General features: G+C 41.2%; 1 pseudogene; it reads right to left on the bottom strand.

Annotated features, from left to right (window-relative positions):
- Nucleotides 1-284: 284 nt before the first annotated feature.
- Nucleotides 285-10318, bottom strand: LOC123155741 (receptor like protein kinase S.2-like; annotated as a pseudogene).
- Between the last annotated feature and the right edge of the window lie 6446 nt (nt 10319-16764).

Below are 16764 nucleotides of genomic sequence, written 5' to 3'. Positions count from 1 at the left end.
ATCTAGGGAGGTACGCCCCTGGCCTTTATAACACGCAAGAGCGCTCCCACGATGGGTAAGACGCTTTCGCCATTCGCACACGGAGTAGTACTGAAAGAACTTGAGAAACTCTCTCTGCTCATATACATTTACCAGCCCTTGAAAGTAAAACTATGTCGGGTAAGGGAGGAAACGGTAGTGGTTGCCGCAGAGCGATTCGGCATCAAGATGAATTTGTTTGTTGTTTGTGTAGTGTTGTATTCGGCATCAAGATGAATTTGTTTGTTTGTTACACAAACTGCATATACCAGAAGTATGAGATTAACCGCTGTTATGTACAATCACCGGCCACAGATAGCATTCAAACACCAATATTGAATTACTGTAGGTAGTACTGCATATGTCTCCAGGAACAAGAAAATATGCAATATGCACTAGCTAGAGCTAGGGGTCTAGAATAAACAAATCGATAGGTTGCAAGCAAACGCCTATTGCAAGTAGCACGAACGGAGATTCAGAGCCCTGTGGAACAAACAATTAAAGCCAAGTTTAAACTAGACATGCATCTCTCAGTTACATTGTAGAATTGTTAAACAGACAGTTGGTACTATTTAAAGTGGCATACCAGGAAGACGGAAGCAATGGATATGTGACCAGCTCCTTCGCTTAACTACAGCTCTGCCCGGCTGTCATCGCTTGATAACTGGAATGGACCAGATTGTTGGTTACGTTTTGCTTGATTTATACTCTCTGGTTGTCTGCTAATTTTACCAGTAATTTGTGTTTTATGATACTTATTATACATTTCAACCCAACTATGTATTGAAGTATATAATCTAGACATTTTACAGGATATCAGTGATCAAAGTTTGAGAGTTGATTTCACATTTATGAGATACCAGTGGTCAAAGTTCGAGTCCAAAATGACACAACTTTTCACGGATCATTTGAGTATCAATGGCTGATGCAACACCAGAGTTAATTCATGCAGACTGAAGGTAGTTACGTCAGTTGTTGATTTCAATTCGTAAAAATATATTCTATATGTACAAAGAATGTACTAAAAAGATTATTTTGTATTCCTAGTCATAAAATTTGAATACTGCAAAAACACTTTAAATATATAGGATAACGAGTTCTACCCAAAACGTCCAAGCTTTTCATTCAAAAGATGAGATGCAAACTAGGAAGTGCAACTCATTGAGCACCCTAGTTACAAACAGTTACAGTAGGCTGAAGAAATTTTATTCAGAAGGAACATAACTTACAAAATGTCATACAAGGCATGCATTAAGAACATAGCTTAGTCGTAGCGACTAGGTTACTGCTTCCAATATAAAGCAGCAACTGGAAGCTAGTTATAGGATTATTCACTTTCTAGACATAAATACTGAAATCTGACATTTTCTACTCTAGGGTAGGAAAAAGGGGACTAAATAAATTATACGCAATTACTGTCATCATATGTTGGCTAAAAGAGTTACCTCGTTGCTAATACACAATTCCATACTTTCCAGGCCATGAAGCATATCGATAATTTTCTTCATCGTAGGCCTTTTGGTCCGCTCAGGATTCACGCAAATTAGGCCTATCTGAATGCATCTCTTTATTTGTTGGCAATCTGTTTCTACTGATCTATATGTTGGTTCTTTTTGCAGCCAATTTCTCCATTTTTGAAGCTCCTATGAATTTGGAACACAAATTAGGAATGTATTACTACAATGGTAAAATGTGAGATGGTGGAAGGTCTCCATCTGGAAAGTTCAAACTAGTTTGTCTTACTAGCTCGATGAAGTTCTTTGAAAATGTTCTAATGCCATCTGGGTACTCCTTGTGCCCCGTTATTACCTCCAAAATTATTACACCCAAATTGAATATGTCTGACATAGGTGTGATTATACCATATACGAATTCTGGTGGCATGTAACCGCTGCATCGTAACATGGTTGGGTGAGTATGAAGTGTTAAGTGTAGAGAGCAAAGAAAACACATCCTAACGTTTATTAAAAATGAATGAACTATTCAAGAGGTGGTTCACTTACAATGTTCCACAAGTAATTTTAGTATGAATTGTTTGGCTTTGATCAAACAGTCTTGACAGACCAAAGTCTGTAATTTTTGGCAACATATTTTCATCAAGCAATATGTTAGCCGGTTTTAGGTCCAAATGAAGAATCGGATCGTTAGATTGCTCATGGAGGTATTGTAGACCATTGGAAATCCCCTCAATTATTTTGTAACGGGTGTGCCAATCAAGTCTAGAAGGTGCATCTGCGTTTTAAAAGGAAATTAGAGCAATATATAGATGTTATCTTCAAATATATTATTTCTATGCTCTATATATGGAACCACTTCGGAATTTTACTGTACACATTCTCCTTTTTCCTTCATAAGAACACAGTTTTTGGGGACTATGATCAAACTATGAAAACTGCAATCTCATGGAAAGATTAGAAGTAGAGAAACAAACGTTGTTCCACATATAAACATCATACCTGAAATATAGTTATCAAGACTTCCTTTCGGTAGAAGTTCTAAACAAAGCAAAGTGTGAGTGTACTCAGCAAAAATGCATTCTTTTTCATGAAACATATATAGATTCTGCGTTTCATAGCAGTAGCCTATTAGTCGCACTATATTTTGGTGCTTTAGTTTCATAAGGAGTTTAACTTCCTTCTCGAATTGCGCCTCTGAGCTCAGTGTTGGCTGCAGAAGCTTCTTCACTGCAATCATTTCCCCACTTTGCTCCACACCCTGTTTAATGTCTCTTATTATCATGGATATGGTTTGTATTTGGGAAACAAAAAACATATATGCTTTAATATTACCTTATATACCACGTAAAAACCACCTCTACCAAGTATTCTCTCATCAGAGAAGTTGTTTGTGATCTCTCTCAAATGTTGTAGCGACATATGGTGTGGAATGGATCCCGTCTGCAGAAAGAGCTCCCTAGTTATTGAGGGGGTTGCAGTTATACCATTTTTATTAGAACTTTTAGCTTAACTGTAATTGTAACAAAGAATATATGACTTGATGCTTTTCTGAAAACATACCTACTGCTTGCACAAAAACGTTCCATGCTTGTACAAAGGGAAATAAGGAAAAAAGGACACTTCTTACCCAGTTTTATTTCATCTTAACAGGATGATAATAACAGTAATGGAAATAAGCACAACTTGTGTTCTGTAGATGACATATAAGGAGGATCTGTTTGTTGAACGGCATACAGGCAAACAAAAAGTTTTGAATGTATTCTGCCTAATTGATGGTACATTTCTGCAAATCACTGCTTAGTTGGCATCTAATCAAACAACATCATGCAATTAACATGGAGAGTGCCTAAAACAACTACATTACAATGAACTAGTACATGTTCGAATGTTCATCTACTATGATTACCATGAATTAGTAATAGCATTGCACACTATGAAGTGCGAAACAACTAAGAATGTATAATAAATTATAAGCTACACTATTCTCCATGTAGGAGGCTAGGAGCATATTGTCAATAGAAGGTTTCATTTCTTATATTTGATCGATCATAGGTACCTCGAGACTTGGGTCTTCTGACTCAGCATGAGCGGTACTGGTGGGGCCTGACTGAGAATCGGGCCTGGACCGATTAGATTTATAGACGGTTACTGCTCCATCTTTGGCCAAGTTATGGGACATATATAGCCTACTATGTTTTGGAAAGTACGGGACATAGCCTAGGTTATTCAACAGGCTCCGTCTCTGATCATGAGGTAGCAACATTATTGTCTTAATCCTAGCTTCTAGTTCCCCCAGTTTATGGACAATGTCTTCTATACATGGCCTTTTCTCTCGGTCGTTGTCCACACATCTTAATGCAATCTCAATACATGTACTCACTCGTAGGATTTCTATTTCATATGGTGAATATCCCGGCGTTGCATGCAACCTTTTCATCCAATTCTCACTAACCTGCATATAAAATTGGAACATGAAATCCCCTAGAATGATTAGAAAGGTTGTGCACAAAAACAAAGAACATGTAAAATGACATATAACGAGTTTATTCTTACATGTTGAATAAACTCTTTGGGAGACATTTCAAAACAACGAGAATAGCCCATATTTCCGGCCATCAGCTTTATAATTATGACACCCAAACTGAACACGTCAAACTTGTTTGATATAAAGCCAGCATCGACATATTCTGGTGGCATGTACCCGCTGCATGATATCATAAGTATCACAAATATATGAGTACATATGCGGAATGCGGTTAGTGCATGAGAACAAGGAGATTTTATTTAAAAGACTTATAAGAATCAACGTTTTAGAACATGATCCATATCAACTTACTTTTTTTCTTTGAAGATCTTTGTTTGTTGCATTTTATCATAAGCCTCAATAAGTCTCCACAAACCAAAACCTATAATTTTAGGTGTCTTGCCCTTAACCAGAAATATATTATTAGGTGTTAAGTCTAGATGGAGAATAGGTTTTTGCTGTGCACTGAGAAGGTGATTTAAGCCCTCACAAGTCCCTTTAATAATTTTGTATAGTGCGGACCAATCAAGTCCACAAGGTTCATCTGCAAATAAGCAAAAGGAAAGAAAATGAGGAAAAGTGACATATGCGAGGGAATCATTTACCTTTGGCATGTAAACTAGTGCATATAGAGCCAATTATCAATCATAATGATTTTACCTGCAATATGTTTATCAAGGCTTCCACTTTGCATATATTCAAAGCAAAGAACTCGCTCCGTTGTCATTGAGGAAACACGTTCCTCATTGTGCTCAACATTTATAAGACAAGTTTCGTAGCAGTAGCCAATTAACCGACCAACATTTTTGTGATGGACCTTGGTAAGGATATGCATTTCATTCTCAAATTCTTTATCGTCAAGTCCTTCTAAAGAATGAAGCTTCTTCACAACAATCTCTTCTCCATTATACACTGCCTGTTAATACTGCTAGTTAGCATGATCAAGCCAGATTTTAGACAATTGTACTGTTACTAATTTGCCAACGAGCCATAAAAAAAATTAGCCATGCATACCCTGTAAACATCTCCATACACATCACTCCCAATTTTCTGGTCATCTGAAAAACTGTCTGTAATATCTTTAATCAAGCAGAGTTTAAAATCCAGGTTCGTTTTGTATTGTGCCAAGTTATGATCCTTACATAATCTGGTAATTTTTGGAAAATCTGGACCAGGGCCTTGGTTTGTCAAGAGGGTCTGCCAACGGGCAATAGGTAGTGACATTGTTCTCTTAATCTCAGCTTCCAGTTCATTAAGTTCATCAACAATGTCTCGTAAGCAGGGCCTTTTTTTCCGATCAATCTCGACACATCTTAGTGCAATCTCAACACATGTGATCACTTGTAGGATGTCGATTCTGTGTGATGAATAGTAGTCCGAAATTGTGTGCAACCTCTTCATCCAGTTTTCACTTACCTGCATGTGAAATTCGAACATAAACTCCCATAGAAAGATAAATAGACACACAAAATGTGGAATAGACCTATAAATTAAATGCTCATGATAGGGCGATAGTGAGTTCTTTCTTACAAACTCAATAAAATCTTTGGGTGACATTTCAGAACGATGGAAGTAGCCAATGTTTCCAGCCATAATTTTTATGATTATGATGCCCAAACTGAAGACGTCAAACTTAGTTGATATTATGCCATTACTTACGTATTCTGGTGGCATATACCCTCTGCATGAAGTCATAAGCATAACAGGTACAGTTAGTGTAATACAAAGAAAACTTCTATTTATACCAACCAGTATTATAATAAATCACTGGCTTAAAACATGCACTAGCTTACTGTGCGCCTTTGAGTATCTCTGTTTCATGTGTTTCTGTCGAAGAAACAAGTCTGGACAAACCAAGATCTGAAATTTTGGGCTTCAGGCTATTATCCAGCAATATGTTAGAAGGTTTCAAATCCAGATGGAAAATAGGCTTATCCCACGAGGTGTGAAGGTGATTTAAGCCCTCACATGTTCCTTTAATGATCTCGTAACAAGTGGGCCAATCAAGTCGGCAAGATTCATCTGCAATTGGAAGGAAACAAAGGGCGTATTTGTTAGACATACTATCACACATGAAACCGCTGAACCGTTTATTTTGTATGTACATACCTGCAATATGTTTATCGAGGTTCCCGCCATGCATGTATTCATAGCTGAGAACTCCCCCCATTGTTTTCGCCATGACAAGTTCCCCCCTATGTATTATAGCAGTAGCCAATTAGGCGTACAACATTTTTGTGACGGACCTTGGAAAGGTTAGGGAATTCGACAAATGCGCTGTCATTAAGTCCTTGCATGGGATGAAGCTTCTTCACAGCAATCTCTTCCCCATTATACACCGCCTGTTAGAATCACTTGTTAGCATACAGGATCAAGGTTGTAGCCAGCGGTGTTATTATATACTGTATTATTAGTTTGAGAAGTTGTCATACCTTGTAAACATCTCCATACATACCACTGCCAACTTTCTGCTCCTCTGAAAAGTTGTTTGTAATAGTTTCAAGCACCCTGAGTTCTAAGTCCATGCTGCTGTTAATTACCTCCCGCCCAGGTCCGAGAGGACAGATGATCTTCTTGCTGACACTGAGATAATCTTGCAGCTTATATAAAACGAGAGATTATGCTTAATTAACATTCACAATTACTTCCTCCGTCCTACAATACAAAACGTTTTTGCAAGGCATGTTTCATCATATCCATTCTTAGCTCTATCTACGGATACTGTGGGCTGGGCTTTCGAATCCCAATCTAGACCTGGGTTCACACCCGACTCGCGGAAGTGAGGATTCGGACCACAATTCGACGATTTTGAAAGAAAAATACGGAATCGCAAGCGGCAACTAACCAGGTTATCCCGTTGTATCTCTGAAGCTCTACCCTACTACTGGGTACTGGCCCGCGCTTTGCTGTGGTCGCTGTCGTGCGCTCCTTGCTGACAGGAGCTGAGCGGCAGTAGGGAAATAGTCTTCGTCGTCACTAGGATCCTGATACGCCGTCAAGTATGGCCGGCGTGGAGACACAAGCTCTGCCGGCTGGAGTAAGGCTAAGCAGTATTGGAGGCCGCTTAAGCATCTACAACCGGACGTCTCATATCCACCTCAAATCCTTGAGCAGCATGACCTGTCATTCTCCAGACGTGAAATTAAAATTGCCATCCAACCAGACATCCAAAATGCAGTGCAAACATCCGGGCTCACCGGCAACCCCATATAGGTGGGGCGTATATGGGACGCGCCTGTCACATCGGATCCGGTCCGCAATAACCCACCTGACCTCATATACATTCAACCCTATGCACACTTCAAATGAAACCCTAGCAGCACTACACTCCCCTCCCCTCCCCACCGTCCCCAAGCTCCTCTCCGGCGAACTTCGGTGTACTCAGTCATGGCGAGCAGTCAATCTGACTTTGAGAGGTCGATATGAGGATTGGGACCTCATCCCTTGCGGTCCCGGGGGAGGAGATGGCCGTCCACAGTGCTTTCTGATGCTCCCGAGAGGAATGCACCATTTCGCGATCGGAATCGATATAGTGGGAATCCATTGCCTCTGCTCAAACGCAGCTAGGATCCGCCGGGGCCGGTGGCTCATGGCTCGTGACCGTGGTCTCGTCGGAAGCGGTGACTGCCACATGGCAGAGCAACCCCGCTCTACCGACGCAACCGTTTAGGTGGTGCCTCGTCCTCGCGGCGTCGGGTGCCAGCGAGCGCGGGGTACCGCGACAGCCCTCGAGGCAGAGGCTACTATGGTAGCCCGCCCGACGGAGCCGACGGAATCGCACGTCGGCATGGAGAAGGACGATGAAGCCCATCGTGCCCACATCGCCAAGAAGCGGCAAAGGAGGGCGATTCATGCCATGACAATAGAGCAAAGCAGGACGGTCCATACAATGGTTGTACTGCCTCCCAAAAAGGAGAAGGACGAGAGCGACTACAGATTGGACAGCTCGGGCAGTGAGTCCATCTAGATCCGTTTTGCGCATGCGGCCGCTACTTCCGCAAGGAAGACTGCAAAGGCAAGGGCAAGGACAGCCATGCATGAACTCCTTTTCCATTGTCGTTTCATTGGTAGTTATTATAACATGTCAAGTTTTGGTAGTCCAATGACGTATATGTTCAACTAGATTGTGAAACTTACTACGCGTTTGGTTCACAGTCAGGTAAGTCATGATTTGGTACTGGATTTAAGTCTGCTTAGGCTGGTGCTGCCCACACTATGGAAGACCAACAACCCTAGCAATTGACGCCGACATCCTTTTACTTTTGATGTTAATGAAAGTTGACCATTTGTCGGCCACTTCCATCTCCGGTGTGTACGAGCAAGTCTGCTCATTTTGCCGGGGCCAGGTCTCGAAACAGGCTTTTTAAATATTTTTGAGTAAAAGCTACATGACCGAGCGATACATGTTGTTAGACCATTTTATAATGTGCATGGCCGAAAGCCTGACATCCAGGTCAGGCTCGAGCTCAACTTTTCCGTCCGAAACCTACCTCGGAGGTTGGTAAAAAGACATAAATAATTTTAAAATGTATATATTTCATATTAAAAATAAACATGTCATAGCTATACATTGATTTCTAATTTAATTTTTTTGAAAGCATTTCTAATTTAATTGATAAATGATACTAACTTCGTTTTGGAAATAAGTGGTGTAGTTTTCGAACTGAGGGAGTACTACTTATGCATTTCAGGCCGGGCCATGGTAAGGCTTGGGGCTTTCACTTTGGGCTTTGTCAAGCCGGCTCGACACCCAGCCCAGCCCGGGTTATTATCAGGTTTGCATGGTGTTCTAGCTACATAGTGGGTGCTCCTATATGGCGCTTCAGGCGCCAGTTCTGGAGTTACTCAAAAAAAAAGGCGCCAGTTCTGGAACGGTCGTGGGCCAGTCAAACAAGCGCTGGGTAGTCCCTCGGTCACGCAGTCGTTCGATGCAGCCACTTTGTTCGGATAGGTCAACTGCTGATCCATCAATCGTTGACCATTTAACTTTTAAAAATCATAGATCTAGCAAAAAGACGCAAAATTTTAAAAAAGTTCATGACTTTGAAAAAAAAATTAAGAGTGTGAAAAAGTTCGTGCATTCAAAAAATTCATGAAAATTCGAAAAAAAAAAGATCACAATTTTTGGAAAAAAAACTCATGAATATATTAAAAGTTCATCAAATTAGAAAAAAGCTTATCAATTTTGAAAAATAGTTCATCAAATATGAGAAACATTCATCAATTTTGAAAAAAGTACATCAGATTTGAAAATTTTCATCGATTTAAAAAAATCATAAAAATGAAAATAATACTGAATTATCAAAAAAGTGAACAAATTTGAAAAAAAATGTTCATTAAATATCAAAAAATGTTCATTGATTCGAAGAAAAAGTTCATTTATTTGCAAACAATTCATCAAACCAGAAATAAGAAATAAGACAAAAACAGAAATCAAAAAAGGAAAACAAAAAAAGGAAAAAAAGGGAAAAGAAAGAATAAAAGAGGAGAAAAATATTGTTGCCAGATCCCGCTAGGTGGCGGGGTGGTAGGTCGCAGGTTCAATTCACAGACTGTGTGCTTTTTTTGTGGATTAATACACAACAAAAAAAAACTTTGATGCGCCGGTCCAGCGCTTCAGGCGCCTGTTAACATTTGTCAAATACACAGTAATACGTACTTCAAGCGCCAAATACGAATCGCCCTACATGGTGTTCCAGGATTCTAGCTGTTTTTTGTGGATTAAAACACATTAAAAAAGATGAACTTTGATGCATTTGTCAAATACACGGTAACGGGCGCCTGAAGCGTCAAATAGGACTCGCCCTATATGGTGTTCTAGGCTTCTAGCTGATGAAAGAATACGGTAAAACATACCAAACACACTAACAAGCACTAGATGTTCCAGAGAAAAAAACTAACAAGCACTAGAAACTCATCCTGGAGTTACCTCCAACTCAGCTGGCTTATCCGAGACGATTGATGTTCTTCTTCTTTAAGAGAGAAGAAACATCGTGCAGCGTAAGACGAGAGAATATGCCTAATTAACATGCGCAGTTAGTAATATCGCAAAAGAAAAACAAAAAAAAAACATGCGCAGTTAGTACATATCCATGCATCCTCTCCACTGTTCGGCTCCCGAGGCATATGCAGCGTGAGATCCAGCATCTACGGCTGCCACACCTCCGCTAACGGATCAATTAACTTCTTCTTTTGAAAGAGCAAATTAAGATTGAAACCAGGCAGCTATTCCCCGCTCGGCCCCATGCATGAACTACTCGGTAGAGAAACAGTAGGTGCGGGGTACAATTGAATCGAATAAGCAGATTGCGTATTAACCACTAACCTGCAGGAAGAAGATGGAAGGCGCGCGATGATCGATCCCCTTGTTTGCTCCTTGGCGATGACTATGAGAGTCTCATCCAACAGCACCAGCCTTTTAGATCCAGCGATGTGGAGTAGGTGAGGTAAACGCGTTCGTTGGGTGCACGACACCGAACTAATTAATTAACAAACAACAATGACTTGACTACAGGCCATTTATACTTGTATAAAAAGGTTCCATCGGAGGACAAACGTGACACCGATGTCTTTAATTATGTTAATAAGACCATGTCCAATGGAGGAACCATTCAAAGAGGATTAAAAACATGATCATTTGTAGTAGGCCACTTAATTTCTTCTCCGGTGTATAGCGGCTAATTACCTATTCACCCTGCTAGTACTACCTAATTTCTCGTGTATTGCACGGGAGGGTTAAGTATATTTTTCGTCCCTCAATTATATCAAAAGTATAGAAATGATCTTTTTAACTTCAAAACTAGCAAAATTTAGTCCTTCAACTCTTCAAACCGGATAACTTTAGTCCCTGATACCGCTCTAGGTGGTTTACTGATGACGTGGCATGGCTTTGACTGATTAGGATGGTTTCGTTGATGAAGTGGAGGCCAACCACCGCCTCGGCAGCTGCACAACCTAGTCAATCTGCACCGCCCAGTCCACCGTCAGCTGCAGCGTGCGCATGGTCGCATGATGCCGGCGACGTCATTAGTAAAACCATGCCACGTCATTAGTAAAACCACTCAAAGTGGTATTAGAGACTAAAGTTATCCGGTTTAAAGAATTGAAAGACTAAGTTTTGCTGGTTTTAAAATTGGGAGACCATTTCTATACTTTGCATATAGTTAAGGGACGAAAAATATACTTATATCCCTAATAAATATTGTAATGGTTTAACATAATCATGTCCGACATATATCTTACAGGCACCATATTATAGATTTTTGCAGGATTTAATTTGATTCTGAATATGGGTAGGGAAAGACTGTCCACTCTAGATATCATTTTTTTGAACATCAGTGCAGACACAAGCACTCATATATATGCGCATACACTCACACGTATGAACACACACACGCACACCTACCCCTAGGAGCACCTTCGAGTGATTGAGCCGACATATCATCTTGAGATTTTATATAGAAAAGACTATCTACTGTACTAAAGTAGGAGTAGATACCAAAGCAGGAGTAGATGTGTACGACGGCTATGAACCAAATGAAATCTCAACTCCCCGCTGAACAAATGTGTCAAGGCCTAGTTTTTTTTTTGCAGGATTATCCAAAATCAAGATTATGGAAAACTGCCTATATAACTCTTCGTCTAGTTCTTTTTCTGAGATTGTAGCATGAATATATGTGCTAACATGTCTATACTACCCTTAGTGAAACTGTTTGCTGAATTGCTACTTCCTCCGTCCGAAAAGCTTGTCCAAAACTTGTCCCTTAAATGGATGTATCTAGTACTAACTCGCCCTATAGGAGCTCTCGTTACAGCCCACCACAACACATTTGCTAACTGGGTCGTGCCAGCCTGTTGTAAACGAGCCAGGCCTTGGCACGTTCGGCCTGCATCCTAATGTTTTTTTTCCTATTTGGGCTGTTTTGGGCACGCGCGCACACACACGCATTAGGCAAAAAGTAGCATATCCGACGAGACTTTGTTCAAAACAATAAAGTGGTACTCTCTCCCTCCGAAAGAGGTTGTCCTTTAAATTGATGTATCTGGATACATCAATTTAAAAGACCACGCGCGTGCCCAAAACAGCCCAAATAGGAAAAAAAACATTAGGATGCAGGCCGAACGTGCCAAGGCCTGGCTCGTTTACAACAGGCTGGCACGACCCAGTTAGCAAATGTGTTGTGGTGGGCTGTAACGAGAGCTCCTATAGGGCGCCTTCAGCGCCGCTGAACACAATTGGCGCCCACTGCAGCGCCCTCGTGGGCCGGCCCAGTATCACGAAGCGCCAACTTAAAAACACTAAAAATGTTGGTGCATGCAGCAGCGAGGATTCGAACTCGCGCGGACGATGTGCCACGCGCAGAATAACCAGTCGAGCTATTATCTTCGACAAGCAAACTTTACCGTGAAACTGTTAATACATAACTAAGGCCGCGCTGTTCCAAAAAAAAAACTGACGAACAAAAAAAAGTTTCACGAATTTGTTTAAAAAAAAAGGTTCATGTATTCAAAAGTGTTCACTCATTTCAGGAAAAAGTTCACGGATTTGAAAGCTCATGAAATTTTAAAAAGGTCAGTAAGGAAAGTTCAGTGTACATCAAAAAATGTTCAATGGGTATTTAAATAGTTTTTCAGCGCATATCACAAAATTGTTCAATGTGTAGTTAAAAATTGTTCAGATTATATTACAAAAATGTTCAATGTATAAAATGTGTTCATCTTATATAAAAGAATGTATAATATGTTTCAAATTATTTCAATGTATATCACAAAAATGTTCACTGTGTAGTTAAAAATTGTTCATCATACACCAAAAAAATGTTCAGTGTATATTTGAAAATTGCTCGTCGTATATAAATTTTTGTTCATGTTCTCAATAATTGTTCACGTTTTAAAAAGTTCATGGAATTTTAAAATTTTCATCGAATTTTAAAAATAGTTCATCGATTTGATAAAAGTTCATCCAATTTACAAATTTCATGAATTTTTAAAAATTCGCATTTTTAAGAAAATATATAAAGGAAAAAAGGAACCAGAAATAAAAGAAAAAAAACGACCAGAAATCAGCGAGCAGTGAAATCTGGTTTGGTGGGCTCCCGCGGCAATAAAAGAATGAAAATAAGTACATTGACATGTTCGGTATGATGGTCTGTTGGTTAGTGTGTTGTTGTTTCAACAGACAGGTCGCGAGTTCGAGCCTTCACATTCGCAGAAAGATTTTTGCTGCAGATTTTTAACAGAAAGAAAATAGAATGAAACGGGCCGGCCCAGCGCGGCGCGGGGTATGCGCCCGTTTGCGGGAAACAGAAGAAACAGGCGCTTAAGGCGCCCGTTAGGAAATGCCGGCTGTAACGTGCCATGCCCGTTTACCCTTGAGCTGGCCGTCCCGGTATTTGGCGACCTGGGCGCCAACAGTCACGGAAGTGCGCGCCCTCCAGCCCCCCGCGTGCCCTGTTGGATCAGCTAATGCGCGGGGCGTGACACTCTCTGTTTTTCTTAGTAATTGTTTTTCTGTTTTTACTTTTTTGTTTTTGTTTTTACTTCTCTGTTTTTGTTTTATTCTATATTAAAATAATTCCGGATTAAAACAAGGTTTAAATAAATCATAAAATTGTGAATTTTGAATTGTCAAAGACAGTTTTGGATTCAAAAATGTTTGTGATATCAAAAGAACGAACATTTCTAAAACTTTAATGAACGTTTTATTATTTTGATGAAAAATATGAGCATTTTTAATAACGATGAACAATATTTTGTATTTGACACGCAAATTTTGATTTTGATGAGCACTTTTTGAACTTGATAAACAAATTTTGCATTCAAGAACATTTAAAAAATGATGATTTTTTTTTTGAATTCAACAAAAAAAAATTAAAAACGATGAAGAATAATCAAATTTTATGAACATTTTTTTCGATGACCAAATATGGAATTTTGATGAACATTTTTTTCAATCCAATGAAAAAAAAGAATTCAGATGAACATTTTATAAGCCAAGTCGCTCGCGGCGACCTGCGCGCCGGATAGGGTCGCCCGGGACGGATTAAAGGGATGCTCAATTTTGTCGAGGATTTCAGATTCACTTGGACTCGACGTTCTGCTAATGTTGCCGCACACAAATTAGCGAAAGTAGGGGGTAGGAGAATAGAGGTCTAAGCTTGTTGCGGTGTGTTTGTCGAGATCCGATGAATTGTGGGTTTATGATTAAGATTATCTATGAATAATATTTGAATCTCCTCTGAATTTTTTTATGTATAATTTGTTATCTTTGCAAGTCTCTTCGAATTATCAATTTGGTTTGGCCTACTAGATTGATCTTTCTTGCAATGGGAGAAGTGCTTAGCTTTGGGTTCAATCTTGCGGCGTCCTTTCCCAGTGACAGCAGGGGCAGTAAGTCACATATTGTATTGTTGCCATCGAGGATAAAAAGATGGGGTTTATATCATATTGCTTGAGTTTATCCCTCTACATCATGTTATCTTGCCTAATGTGTTACTCTGTTCTTATGAAATTAATACTCTAGATGCATGCTGGATAGCGGTCGATGTGTGGAGTAATAGTAGTAGATGCAGAATCGTTTCGATCTACTTGTCACGGACGTGATGCCTATATACATGATCATGCCTAGATATTCTCATAACTATGCACTTTTCTATCAATTGCTCGACAGTAATATGTTCACCCACCGTAATACTTATGCTATCTTGAGAGAAGCCACTAGTGAAATCTATGGCCCCCGAGTCTATTTTCCATCATATATGTTTTTGATCTATTTTATTTTGCAATCTTTACTCTCCAATCTATATCACAAAAATACCAAAAATATTTATCTTATTATCTCTATCAGATCTCACTTTTGCAAGTGGCCGTGAAGGGATTAACAACCCTTTTATCGCGTTGGTTGCAAGGTTCTTATTTGTTTGTGCAGGTACGATGGATTTGAATGTAGCCTCCTACTGGATTGATACCTTGGTTATCAAAAACTGAGGGACATACTTACACTACTTTGTTGCATCGCCCTTTCCTCTTCAAGGGAAAACCAACGCATGCTCAAGAGGTAGCACTCCTCCCGAAGCTTGTAGGGTCTCTTATGTCCAGAAAAAAAATTGTCAAAAAGTTTTGTGGCATTTGGACTTCGTTTGATACTATTTTCTTGGAAAACCAAAAAACTGACCAAAAACAACGACTGACACTTGGCACTAAGTTAATAGGTTAGTCCCAAAAAAGATATTGTTTGCATATAAAACATCCATGATTGATACTATAATAGCATGGAACAATAAAAAATTATAGATACGTTGTAGACGTATCATCGCCCCCGTCGTGCGCCTCGTCGTCGAAGAGGATCATGACCTCCCCACCGACTGCGGGCTCCGTGAAGATCTTTCGTTCTGCCTCCATGAGCTCGGGGTACTGGCGGCGGAGGTCTGCCTTGTACTCCTCGTCGGCGCCCTTCGCTGTGATGCTTTCCCTCGCTGTCGTGGTTCTAAGCCTGACAGTAGAGTGGGGGGTAGGTATGGAGAGGCAAGGTCCTAGCTATGGAGAGGTTGTAAGCACAAAGGATGTACGAGTTCAGGCCCTTCTCGGAAGAAGTAACAGCCCTACGTCTCGGAGCCCGGAGGCGGTCGAGTGGATTATGAATGTATGGATTACAAGGTGCCGAACCCTTCTGCCTGTGGAGGGGGGTGGCTTATATAGAGTGCGCCAGGACCCCAGCCAGCCCACGTAGGAGAGGGTTTAAGGTGAGTTAAGTCTGGGGCGTTACTGGTAACGCCCCACATAAAGTGCCTTTACTATCATAAAGTCTACTTAATTACAGGCCGTTGCGGTGCAGAGTGCCTCTTGACCTCCTGGTGGTCGAGTGAGTCTTCGTGGTCGAGTCCTTCAGGCCAGTCGAGTGAATCCTCGTTGGTCGACTGGAAGGCGACCTCTTCTAGGGATGTCCTAGGGTAAGTTACTTGGAGCAGGTCCATGACCCTACCCTAGGTACATAACCCCATCATTAGCCCCCGAATGGATTGAGGCTTCGAGTGAAGAAGGAGTTGATGTCGTTTCCGATTAACCTTTGCGCTCTAGTTGTGCGCTGTTCTGGATCAAAGAATCTCTTCGTTGACAGGGAGCAATTTGTCTTCGGTCGACTCGATCCATTCTATTTTTGCGTCGAGTGATCTTTCGAGCTTCGACGATCTCCGAGCGACGGATCGCCGGAAACACCGCGTCTGACAGACTGATTTGTTGCTCGCGGATTCCGCGGGGTGCGAAATTTGGGGGCGCGCGCGAAGCGGGGCAGACCGCGGCGTTCGGATGGGACGGGGCATAGACGCCTCGATCTCCGCGCCGCCTTTTTCGCCACGTATCCAGTCCCCATAACTGCTCCCAGATATGATTAGATCGACCGGGCCCACATGTCAGTCACTCGGAAGGGACCTTATAAATGTGCCCGGCGAGGATTTCTGTGCTGCGCCTCAGCATTCTCCCTTTCTCCCTCTGCTTCCTTCCTCCCTGCTCAGCGCGCTCGCTCTCGCCCCCGCACCACTTCCCTTCGTGCATCTCACCGGCGACCATGGCCAAGGAGAAGACGGCGGCGCTGGAGCGTGCCAAGAAGGCGTCGGCATCGGAGAAGGCGAAGGGGAGATCCACCAGCCGCAGAGGGTCCTCGTCCAGATCCCGCCTGCCGAAAGGCTGGGTCCAAGGAGACTGGATCCAGTCGACCATCACGGAGAAGGACCTCCTCGACATGGCCAACGAGGGCTTGATCCCTCACGG

The sequence above is a fragment of the Triticum aestivum genome, chromosome 7B (genome assembly GCF_018294505.1).
Source record: "Triticum aestivum cultivar Chinese Spring chromosome 7B, IWGSC CS RefSeq v2.1, whole genome shotgun sequence".
NCBI lineage: Eukaryota > Viridiplantae > Streptophyta > Magnoliopsida > Poales > Poaceae > Triticum > Triticum aestivum.
This window is presented reverse-complemented; position numbering and strand designations above follow the sequence as displayed.